We start from the raw sequence: 12,687 nt of genomic DNA on the forward strand, positions 1-12,687 counted from the left end.
CCTAAGATCGCCTCTGTGTCAACTCGATCGGCACAACATTGGGAATGGTTCGACAGCGGTTGTCGTTCCAATGTGTCATCGGGATGTCTTGGAACGCGGCCTTTCAAGGGCGAGCTCGCGTCTAGCACTTGGATTGTGCGTTGTCACAAGTGAATGGGGAGATCTCTCTGTGAACGGCGGCATGGCGATTGCAAGAGAAAATCGACTTAGTAGTCGGAGCATTGGCCTCGGGCCATTGTGACGGCCTTGCAATTTCTCTATAATTGCAAGCTATGTTTGCGCAGTAGCAGAGTTTGCATGTGAGATTGGCCTTTGTTCTTGACAGTTCGAAGTACTCTCACCGAGTCAGCAAGTCACCATGCTGGCCGAGCCGATCTGGGCGAGCTCCAAAAACGGTGTCGTGGATGGCTGTTTGGTCACATTTTTCATTGAATTGGATTTTTAAGGATTTTGTCCGCGCTATCGCAGATTTCTAATGCAGAGCGAGCCTCGCACTAATAGCTTATATAGGAGAGGTTGTTGCCGCGAGCCTCTCCCGTGCCCCTTTCATTGATTCAACATTGGTGTCTAGGCGGATCGGATTGTTGGGTTTTCAAACGGTGTATGCTGATGTTGAATGAATGAAAGGGGCATGAAGCGATCTCAGTGCTTTTCCTCGGCTCTCCTTTAGATCATGTTTTCCGATGACTCAATTTTGGAAAAGGTGAGGCAGCGGTTGCCGATCCATGGCGTGTCTTTTTGGTGATTTTAAAACTTGATCTAAACGTGAGCCCTTGTCTAGCACTCCGGCGTTGCTTGGTATAATGGCAATTTGCTATGGGTGCTCGGCGCTCTAGCAATTTTGTCATGGTGTACTTATCGCGGCTACATGGGAGCTTTAATATCGAAAGCTCTCGGCGAAAAATGGTGGCCGAGCCATGCTGGCCGACCCGATCTGGCTTAGCCGTTTTCGTCGACCCGATCTGGCTCTTCTTTCTCACTCCATCGGCACAAATTCGGGAGTTGTTCGACAGCGGTTGTCGTTCCAATGTGTCATTGCGGTGATCTGGAGAGCGATGCTAAGGGCCGGAGCTTGCGCCTAGCATTTGGGGATGTTTGTGCAAGAGAGCAGGGGAGCTTCTCTTATCGGAACCTCTCCGTGGCCTTTGAATATAGACCCAGTGCCGACGATATCGATGGATACGAGCCTTGGATTCTAAAATTGTTCAGCTAACATTGGTTTTTGTGAGAGATGGGTACGAAAGCACTTCCCGATCGATTCGCGGGAGCTCCCTAAGATCGCCTCTGTGCCAACTCGATCGGCACAACATTGGGAATGGTTCGACAGCGGTTGTCGTTCCAATGTGTCATCGGGATGTCTTGGAACACGGCCTTTCAAGGGCGAGATCGCGTCTAGCACTTGGATTGTGCGTCGTCACAAGTGAATGGGGAGATCTCTCTGTGAACGGCGGCATGGTGATTGCAAGAGAAAATTGACTTAGTAGTCGGAGCATTGGCCTCGGGCCATTGTGACGGCCTTGCAATTTCTCTATAATTGCAAGCTATGTTTGCGCAGTAGCAGAGTTTGCATGTAAGATTGGCCTTTGTTCTTGATAGTTCCAGGAGATGACCTCCGGAACTTTTGGATTGGGCCCCTTCAAGGTGAAATTCATCCAGTTGATCGGATGAGCTCGATGACCATTTCACTCCCTTGGCTCCATGAATTCAAATCCCATACAGCTGCCGTGAAGCCATCCCGATTTTGCTATGCGAGGGCTCTCTCCCCAGAGTCGTTCTCTTTGCAACAACTTCTTTGGCAAAAACATTTCGGAATGGTTCGGCAGCGGTTGTCGTTCCAATGGTGCCGTTGTGGTGGTTGCCTGGGCAGCGATCTGAAGGGCGAGCCGTCGTCTAGCAGTTGTGCTGCGCATCACGGGTGACAAGGGAGCCTTTGTAATCGGAAGCTCCCCGTGACCATTCGATGAGAAGAGCCATTGCTTGTGTGAGCAAGGATGAATGCAGCCTCGGATTCCAAAGGAAATCAACGACATCGGATCTATATATAAGAGTGGAATGAAGCAGCAGCCCGTTTGCCATGCGCAGCTCCCCAAAGTTGCTGGTCTTTCTCACTCCATCGGCACAAATTCGGGAGTTGTTCGACAGCGGTTGTCGTTCCAATGTGTCATTGCGGCGATCTGGAGAGCGATGCTAAGGGCGGGAGCTTGTGTCTAGCATTTGGGATGTTTGTGCGAGCGAGCAGGGGAGCTTCTCTTATCGGAACCTCTCCGTGGCCTTTGAATATATAGACCCAGTGCCGACGATATCGATGGATACGAGCCTTGGATTCTAAATTTGTTCACAGCTAAGATTGGTTTTTGTGAGAGATGGGTACGAAAGCACATCCCGGTTGCTACGCGGGAGCTCCCTAAGGTCGCCTCTGTGCCAACTCGATCGGCACAACATTGGGAATGGTTCGACAGCGGTTGTCGTTCCAATGTGTCATCGGGGGATGTCTCGGAAAGTGGGCTGGCCTTTCAAGGGTGAGCTCGCGTCTATCACTTGGATTGTGCGTCGCGTCGCAAGTGAATGGGGAGATCTCTCTGTGAACGGTGGCATGGTGATTGCAAGAGAAAATTGACTTAGTCGGAGCATTGGCCTCGGGCCACTGTGATGGCTTGGCAATTTCTCTTTAATTGCAACCTATGTTTGCGCAGTAGCAGAGTTTGCAAGTAAGACGGTCCTTGTTCTTGAGAGTTCCAGGAGATGACCTCCGGAACTTTTGGATTGGGCCCCTTCAAGGTGAAATTCATCCAGTTGATCGGATGAGCTCGATGACCATTTCAGTCCCCCTTGGCTACATGAATTCACATCTCCTAACCGATGACAATCTTTTGCTCCTTAGACAACCTCATAATAAATTGGGTCGTGGATGGCTGTTTGGTCAGAATTTTCAACGATTTGGATTTCTATGGCGGATGTCGGCGTGTTCGCTAATTTCTAATGCAGAGCGAGCCTCGCACTAATAGCTTATATAGGAGAGGTTGTTGCCGCGAACCTCTCCCGTGCCCCTCTCATTGATTCAACGGCGGTGTCAAGGCGGATGGAAATGTCGGATTTTGAAACGGTGGACGCCGACGTTGAATCAATTGGAGGGGCATGAAGCCCACCCTCGAGGTGCTATTCCTCGACTCTCCTTTAGATCATGTTTTCTTGTCACTCAGCTGGCGCAATTTCGGAAAGCAGTTGGGCTGCGCGTCACGAGTGACAAGGGAGCCTTTGTGATCGGAAGCTCCCCGTGGCCATTCGATGAGAAGAGCCATTGCTTGTGTGAGCAAGGACGAATGCAGCCTCGGATTCCAAACGAAATCAACGACATCGGATCTATATATAAGAGCGGAATGAAGCAGCAGCCCGTTTGCGATGCGCGGCTCCCCAAAGTTGCTATTCTTTCTCACTCCATCGGGGCACAAATGCGGGAGTTGTTCGACAGCGGTCGTCGTTCCAATGGTGTCATTGCGGCGAAATTTGTTCACAGCTAAGATTGGTTTTTGTGAGAGAAGGGTATGAAACCACATCCCGATTGCTACGCGGGAGCTCCCTAAGGTCGCCTCTGTGCCAACTCGATCGGCACAACATTGGGAATGGTTCGACAGCGGTTGTCGTTCCAATGTGTCATCGGGGGATGTCTTGGAAAGTGGTCTTTCTTTCAAGCGCGAGCTCGCGTCTAGCACTTGGGTTGTGCGTCGCGTCACAAGTGAATGGGGGATGTCTTGGAAAGTGGTCTTTCTTTCAAGGGCGAGCTCGCGTCTAGCACTTGGATTGTGCGTCGCGTCACAAGTGAATGGGGAGATTTCTCTGTGAACAGCGGCATGGTTGATTGCAAGAGAAAATTGACTTAGTCGGAGCCATTGGCCTCGGGCCATTGTGACGGCCTCGCAATTTCTCTTTAATTGCAACCTATGTTTGCGCAGTAGCAGAGTTTGCATGTAAGATGGGCCTTGTTCTCGAGAGTTCCAGGAGATGACCTCCGGAACTTTTGGATTGGGCCCCTTCAAGGTGAAATTCATCCAGTTGATCGGATGAGCTCGATGACCATTTCAGTCCCTCGGCTCCATGAACTCACATCTCGTAACCGATGACAATCTTTTGCTCCTCTGCCGACCTCATAAAAAATTGGGTCGTGAATGGCTGTTTGGTAGGAATTTTAAAGGATTTGGATTTTTAAGGCGGATGTCGGTGTGTTCGCTAATTTCTAATGCAGAGCGAGCCTCGCACTAATAGCTTATATAGGAGAGGTGGTTGCCGCGAGCCTCTCCCGTGCCCCTCTCATTGATTCAACGCCGGTGTCAAGGCGGATGGATATGTCGGATTTTGAAACGGTGGACGCCGACGTTGAATCAATTAGAGGGGCATGAAGCCCACCCTGGATGTGCTATTCCTCGACTCTCCTTTAGATCATGTTTTCTTGTCACTCAGCTGGCGCAATTTCGGAAAAAGGTTTGGCAGCGGTTGCCATCCCTCACCGCGTCTACTTGGTGATTTTAAAACTCGATCTAAAACGGGAGCCCTCGCCTAGCACCTCCGTCCGGTGTTGCTCGGGTATTGCAAAAAATTATGCCAACGGCGCGAATCCCCCAACGAATGCCTACGCTTGGACCCTCTCTTAGATCACCTTCTTCGATCACTCGACCGACGCAACTACGGAAGAGACTTGGCAGCGGTTGCCATTCTACAGCGCGTCTGTTCAGCGATTTCGAAGTTGATCTAATGGCGAGCCCTTGTCTCTAGCCATGAGGTGGGTGCTTGGCGCTCTAGCAAAATTTTATGCGTGCCTATCGCGGCTACAACGGGAGAGGTGGTTGCCGCGAGCCTCTCTCGTGCCCCCCTCATTGATTCAACGCCACTGTTAGGGCGGATGGATATGTCGGATTGTGAAACGGTGGACGTCGATGTTGAATCAATTAGAGGGGCATGAAGCCCACCCTCGAGGGTGCTATTCCTGGACTCTCCTTTAGATCACGTTTTCTTGTCACTCAGCTGGCGCAATTTCGGAAAAAGGTTTGGCAGCGGTTGCCAGCCCTCACCGCGTCTACTTGGTGATTTTAAAACTCGATCTAAAACGGGAGCCCTCGTCTAGCACCTCCGTCCGGTGTTGCTCGGGTATTGCATAAATTTATGCCATCGGCGCGAATCCCCCAACGAATGCCCTACGCTTGGACCCTCTCTTAGATCACCTTCTTCGATCACTCGACCGACGCAACTACGGAAGAGACTTGGCAGCGGTTGCCATTCTACAGCGCGTCTGTTCAGCGATTTCGAAGTTGATCTAATGGCGAGCCCTTGTCTCTAGCCATGAGGTGGGTGCTTGGCGCTCTAGCAAAATTTTTTGCGTGCCTATCGCGGCTACAACGGGAGAGGTGGTTGCCGCGAGCCTCTCCCGTGCTCCCCTCATTGATTCAACGCCGCTGTCAGGGCGGATGGATATGTCAGATTTTGAAACGGTGGACGCCGACGTTGAATCAATTAGAGGGGCATGAAGCCCACCCTCGAGGGTGCTATTCCTGGACTCTCCTTTAGATCATGTTTTCTTGTCACTCAGCTGGCGCAATTTCGGAAAAAGGTTTGGCAGCGGTTGCCAGCCCTCACCGCGTCTACTTGGTGATTTTAAAACTCGATCTAAAACGGGAGCCCTCGTCTAGCACCTCCGTCCGGTGTTGCTCGGGTATTGCATAAATTTATGCCATCGGCGCGAATCCCCCAACGAATGCCTACACGCTTGGACCCTCTCTTAGATCACCTTCTTCGATCACTCGACCGACGCAACTACGGAAGAGACTTGGCAGCGGTTGCCATTCTACAGCGCGTCTGTTCAGCGATTTCGAAGTTGATCTAATGGCGAGCCCTTGTCTCTAGCCATGAGGTGGGTGCTTGGCACTCTAGCAAAATTTTTTGCGTGCCTATCGCGGCTACAAGGGGAGAGGTGGTTGCCGCGAGCCTCTCCCGTGCCCTCCTCATTGATTCAACGCCGCTGTCAGGGCGGATGGATATGTCGGATTTTGAAACAGTGGACGCCGACGTTGAATCAATTAGAGGGGCATGAAGCCCACCCTCGAGGGTGCTATTCCTGGACTCTCCTTCAGATCATGTTTTCTTGTCACTCAGCTGGCGCAATTTCGGAAAAATGTTTGGCAGCGGTTGCCAGCCCTCACCGCGTCTACTTGGTGATTTTAAAACTCGATCTAAAACGGGAGCCCTCGTCTAGCACCTCCGTCCGGTGTTGCTCGGGTATTGCAGAAATTTATGCCATTGGCGCGAATCCCCCAACGAATGCCTACGCTTGGACCCTCTCTTAGATCACCTTCTTCGATCACTCGACCGACGCAACTGCGGAAGAGACTTGGCAGCGGTTGCCATTCTACAGCGCGTCTGTTCAGCGATTTCGAAGCTGATCTAATGGCGAGCCCTTGTCTCTAGCCATGAGGTGGGTGCTTGGCACTCTAGCAAAATTTTTTTGCGTGCCTATCGCGGCTACAAGGGGAGAGGTGGTTGCCGCGAGCCTCTCCCGTGCCCCCCTCACTGATTCAACACCGCTGTCAGGGCGGATGGATATGTCGGATTTTGAAACGGTGGACGCCGACGTTGAATCAATTAGAGGGGCATGAAGCCCCCACCCTCGAGGGTGCTATTCCTGGACTCTCCTTTAGATCATGTTTTCTTGCCACTCAGCTGCCGCAATTTCGGAAAAAGGTTTGGCAGCGGTTGCCAGCCCTCACCGCGTCTACTTGGTGATTTTAAAACTCGATCTAAAACGGGAGCCCTCGTCTAGCACCTCCGTCCGGTGTTGCTCGGGTATTGCATAAGTTTATGCCATCGGCGCGAATCTCCCAACGAATGCCTACGCTTGGACCCTCTCTTAGATCACCTTCTTCGATCACTCGACCGACGCAACTACGGAAGAGACTTGGCAGCGGTTGCCATTCTACAGCGCGTCTGTTCAGCGATTTTGAAGTTGATCTAATGGCGAGCCCTTGTCTCTAGCCATGAGGTGGGTGCTTGGCGCTCTAGCAAAATTTTTTGCGTGCCTATCGCGGCCACAAGGGGAGAGATGGTTGCCGCGAGCCTCTCCCGTGCCCCCCTCATTGATTCAACGCCGCTGTCAGGGCGGATGGATATGTCGGATTTTGAAACGGTGGACGCCGACATTGAATCAATTAGAGGGGCATGAAGCCCACCCTCGAGGGTGCTATTCCCTGACTCTCCTTTAGATCATGTTTTCTTGTCACTCAGCTGGCGCAATTTCGGAAAAAGGTTTGGCAGCGGTTGCCAGCCCTCACCGCGTCTACTTGGTGGTTTTAAAACTCGATCTAAAACGGGAGCCCTCGTCTAGCACCTCCGTCCGGTGTTGCTCGGGTATTGCATAATTTTTTGCTATCGGCGCGAATCACCCAACGAATCCCTAGCCTCAGACTCTCTCTTAGATCACCTTCTTCGATCACTCGACCGACGCAATTACGGAAGAGGCTTGGCAGCGGTTGCCATTCCACAGCGCGTCTGTTCAGCGATTTCGAAGTTGATCTACTAATGGCGAGCCCTTGTCTAGCCATGAGGTGGGTGCTTGGGGCTCTAGCGATTTTTTGTGTGCCTATCGCGGCTTACAATGGGAGCTTTGATAACAAAAGTTCTCGGCGACCCTCCCCAATAGAAATCAGTGCTGGTGTTCGCGAAAGACACGTTATTCGGATTTTTGGAATATTGGCACCAGCATCGTTTCTATTGGGAGGGCCGTGAAGCCATCCCAATTTTGCTATGCGAGGGATCTCTCCCCAGAGTCGTTCTCTACGCAACAACTTCTTTGGCACAAAATTTTCATAACGGTTCGGCAGCGGTTGTCGTTCCAATGGTGCCGTTGTGGTGGTTGCCTGGGCAGCGATCTGAAGGGCGACCCGTCGTCTAGCAGTTGGCCTGCGCATCACGAGTGACAAGGGAGCCTTTGTTATCGGAAGCTCCCCGTGGCCATTCGATTAGAAGAGCCATTGCTTGTTTGAGCAAGGACGAATGCAGCCTCGGATTCCAAACGAAATCAACGATTTCGGATCTATATAAGAGCGGAATGAAGCAGCAGCACAGCCCGTTTGCTATGCGCGGCTCCCCAAAGTTGCTCTTCTTTCTCACTCCATTGCCACAATTTCAGGAGTTGTTCGACAGCGGTTGTCGTTCCAATGTGTCATTGTGGTGATCTGGAGAGCGACGCTAAGGGCGGGAGCTTGTGTCTAGAATTTGGGATATGTTTGTGCGAGCGAGCAGGGGAGCTTCTCTTATCGGAACCTCTCCGTGGCCTTTGAATATATAGACCCAGTGCCGACGATATCGATGGATGCGAGCCCTTGGATTCCAAATTTGTCCACAGCTAACATTGGTTTTTGTGAGAGATGGGCACGAAAGCACATCCCGATTGCTACGCGGGAGCTCCCTAAGGTCGCCTCTGTGCCAACTCGATCGGCACAACATTGGGAGTGGTTCGACAGCGGTTGACGTTCCAATGTGTCATCGGGGGATGTCTTGGAAAGTGGTCTTTCTTTCAAGGGCGGTCTCGCGTCTAGACCTTGGATTGTGCGTCGCGTCACAAGTGAATGGGGAGATCTCTCTGTGAACGGCGGCATGGTGATTGCAAGAGAAAATTGACTTAGTCGGAGCCATTGGCCTCGGGCCATTGTGACGGCCTCGCAATTTCTCTTTAATTGCAACCTATGTTTGCGCAGTAGCAGAGTTTGCATGTAAGATGGGCCTTGTTCTCGAGAGTTCCAGGAGATGACCTCTGGAACTTTTGGATTGGGCCCCTTCAAGGTGAAATTCATCCAGTTGATCGGATGAGCTCGATGACCATTTCAATCCCTCGGCTCCATGAACTCACATCTCCTAATCGATGACGATCTTTTGCTCCTCTACCGACCTCATAAAAAATTGGGTCGTGAATGGCTGTTTGGTAGGAATTTTAAAGGATTTGGATTTTTAAGGCGGATGTCGTTGTGTTCGCTAATTTCTAATGCAGAGCGAGCCTCGCACTAATAGCTTATATAGGAGAGGTGGTTGCCGCGAGCCTCTCCCGTGCCCCCCTCATTGATTCAACGCCGGTGTCAAGGCGGATGGATATGTCGGATTTTGAAACGGTGGACGCCGACGTTGAATCAATTAGAGGGGCATGAAGCCCACCCCGGATGTGCTATTCCTCGACTCTCCTTTAGATCATGTTTTCTTGTCACTCAGCTGGCGCAATTTCGGAAAAAGGTTTGGCAGCGGTTGCCATCCCTCATCGCGTCTACTTGGTGATTTTAAAACTCGATCTAAAACGGGAGCCCTCGTCTAGCACCTCTGACCGGTGTTGCTCGGGTATTGCATAAAATTATGCCATCGGCGCGAATCCCCCAACGAATGCCTACGCTTGGACCCTCTCTTAGATCACCTTCTTCGATCACTCGACCGACGCAACTACGGAAGAGACTTGGCAGCGGTTGCCATTCTACAGCGCGTCTGTTCAGCGATTTCGAAGTTGATCTAATGGCGAGCCCTTGTCTCTAGCCATGAGGTGGGTGCTTGGCGCTCTAGCAAAATTTTTTGCGTGCCTATCGCGGCTACAATGGGAGAGGTGGTTGCCGCGAGCCTCTCCCGTGCCCCCCTCATTGATTCAACGCCGCTGTCAGGGCGGATGGATATGTCGGATTTTGAAAAAAGGTGGACGCCGACGTTGAATCAATTAGAGGGGCATGAAGCCCACCCTCGAGGGTGCTATTCCTGGACTCTCCTTTAGATCATGTTTTCTTGTCACTCAGCTGGCGCAATTTCGGAAAAAGGTTTGGCAGCGGTTGCCAGCCCTCACCGCGTCTACTCGGTGATTTTAAAACTCGATCTAAAATGGGAGCCCTCGTCTAGCACCTCCGTCCGGTGTTGCTCGGGTATTGCATAAATTTATGCCATCGGCGCGAATCCCCCAACGAATGCCTACGCTTGGACCCTCTCTTAGATCACCTTCTTCGATCACTCGACCGACGCAACTACGGAAGAGACTTGGCAGCGGTTGCCATTCTACAGCGCGTCTGTTCAGCGATTTCGAAGTTGATCTAATGGCGAGCCCTTGTCTCTAGCCATGAGGTGGGTGCTTGGCGCTCTAGCAAAATTTTTTGCATGCCTATCGCGGCTACAAGGGGAGAGGTGGTTGCCGCGAGCCTCTCCCGTGCCCCCCTCATTGATTCAACGCCGCTGTCAGGGCGGATGGATATGTCGGATTTTGAAACGGTGGACGCCGACGTTGAATCAATTAGAGGGGCATGAAGCCCACCCTTGAGGGTGCTATTCCTGGACTCTCCTTTAGATCATGTTTTCTTGTCACTCAGCTGGCGCAATTTCGGAAAAAGGTTTGGCAGCGGTTGCCCAGCCCTCACCGCGTCTACTCGGTGATTTTAAAACTCGATCTAAAACGGGAGCCCTCGTCTAGCAGCTCCGTCCGGTGTTGCTCGGGTATTGCATAAATTTATGCCATCGACGCGAATCCCCCAACGAATGCCTACGCTTGGACCCTCTCTTAGATCACCTTCTTCGATCACTCGACCGACGCAACTACGGAAGAGACTTGGCAGCGGTTGCCATTCTACAGCGCGTCTGTTCAGCGATTTCGAAGTTGATCTAATGGCGAGCCCTTGTCTCTAGCCATGAGGTGGGTGCTTGGCGCTCTAGCAAAATTTTTTGCATGCCTATCGCGGCTACAAGGGGAGAGGTGGTTGCCGCGAGCCTCTCCCGTGCCCCCCTCATTGATTCAACGCCGCTGTCAGGGCGGATGGACATGTCGGATTTTGAAACGGTGGACGCCGACGTTGAATCAATTAGAGGGGCATGAAGCCCACCCTCGAGGGTGCTATTCCTGGACTCTCCTTTAGATCATGTTTTCTTGTCACTCAGCTGCCGCAATTTCGGAAAAAGGTTTGGCAGCGGTTGCCAGCCCTCACCGCGTCTACTCGGTGATTTTAAAACTCGATCTAAAATGGGAGCCCTCGTCTAGCACCTCCGTCCGGTGTTGCTCGGGTATTGCATAAATTTATGCCATCGGCGCGAATCCCCCAACGAATGCCTACGCTTGGACCCTCTCTTAGATCACCTTCTTCGATCACTCCACCGACGCAACTACGGAAGAGACTTGGCAGCAGTTGCCATTCTACAGCGCGTCTGTTCAGCGATTTCGAAGTTGATCTAATGGCGAGCCCTGGTCTCTAGCCATGAGGTGGGTGCTTGGCGCTCTAGCAAAATTTTTTGCGTGCCTATCGCGGCTACAAGGGGAGAGGTGGTTGCCGCGAGCCTCTCCCGTGCCCCCCTCATTGATTCAACGCCGCTGTCAGGGCGGATGGATATGTCGGATTTTGAAAAAAGGTGGAAGCCGACGTTGAATCAATTAGAGGGGCATGAAGCCCACCCTCGAGGGTGCTATTCCTGGACTCTCCTTTAGATCATGTTTTCTTGTCACTCAGCTGGCGCAATTCCGGAAAAAGGTTTGGCAGCGGTTGCCAGCCCTCACCGCGTCTACTCGGTGATTTTAAAACTCGATCTAAAACGGGAGCCCTCGTCTAGCAGCTCCGTCCGGTGTTGCTCGGGTATTGCATAAATTTATGCCATCGGCGCGAATCCCCCAACGAATGCCTACGCTTGGACCCTCTCTTAGATCACCTTCTTCGATCACTCGACCGACGCAACTACGGAAGAGACTTGGCAGCGGTTGCCATTCTACACCGCGTCTGTTCAGCGATTTCGAAGTTGATCTAATGGCGAGCCCTTGTCTCTAGCCATGAGGTGGGTGCTTGGCGCTCCAGCAAAATTTTTTGCGTGCCTATCGCGGCTACAAGGGGAGAGGTGGTTGTCGCGAGCCTCTCCCGTGCCCCCCTCATTGATTCAACGCCGCTGTCAGGGCGGATGGATATGTCGGATTTTGAAACGGTGGACGCCGACGTTGAATCAATTAGAGGGGCATGAAGCCCACCCTCGAGGGTGCTATTCCTGGACTCTCCTTTAGATCATGTATTCTTGTCACTCAGCTGGCGCAATTTCGAAAAAAGGTTTGGCAGCGGTTGCCAGCCCCTCGCCGCGTCTACTCGGTGATTTTAAAACTCGATCTAAAACGGGAGCCCTCGTCTTGCACCTCCGTCCGGTGTTGCTCGGGTATTGCACAAATTTTTGCCATCGGCGCGAATCCCCCAACGAATGCCTACACGCTTGGACCCTCTCTTAGATCACCTTCTTCGATCACTAGACCGACGCAATTACGGAAGAGACTTGGCAGCGGTTGCCATTCTACACCGCGTCCGTTCTGCGATTTCGAAGTTGATCTAATGGCGAGCCCTTGTCGATAGCCATGAGGTGGGTACTTGGCGCTCTAGCAATATTTTTTGCGAGCCTATCGCGGCTACAATGGGGGAGGTGGTTGCCGCGAGCCTCTCCCGTGCCCAGCTCATTGATTCAACGCCGCTGTCAGGGCGGATGGATATGTCAGATTTTGAAACGGTGGACGCCGACGTTGAATCAATTAGAGAGGGGCATGAAGCCCACCCTCGAGGGTGCTATTCCTAGACTCTCCTTTAGATCATGTTTTCTTGTCACTCAGCTGGCGCAATTTCGGAAAAAGGTTTGGCAGCGGTTGCCAGCCCTCACCGCGTCTACTTGGTGATTTTA

Source organism: Cupressus sempervirens, chromosome 2 (assembly GCF_028749045.1).
Source record: "Cupressus sempervirens isolate cs-2001-9-10 chromosome 2, ASM2874904v1, whole genome shotgun sequence".
NCBI lineage: Eukaryota > Viridiplantae > Streptophyta > Pinopsida > Cupressales > Cupressaceae > Cupressus > Cupressus sempervirens.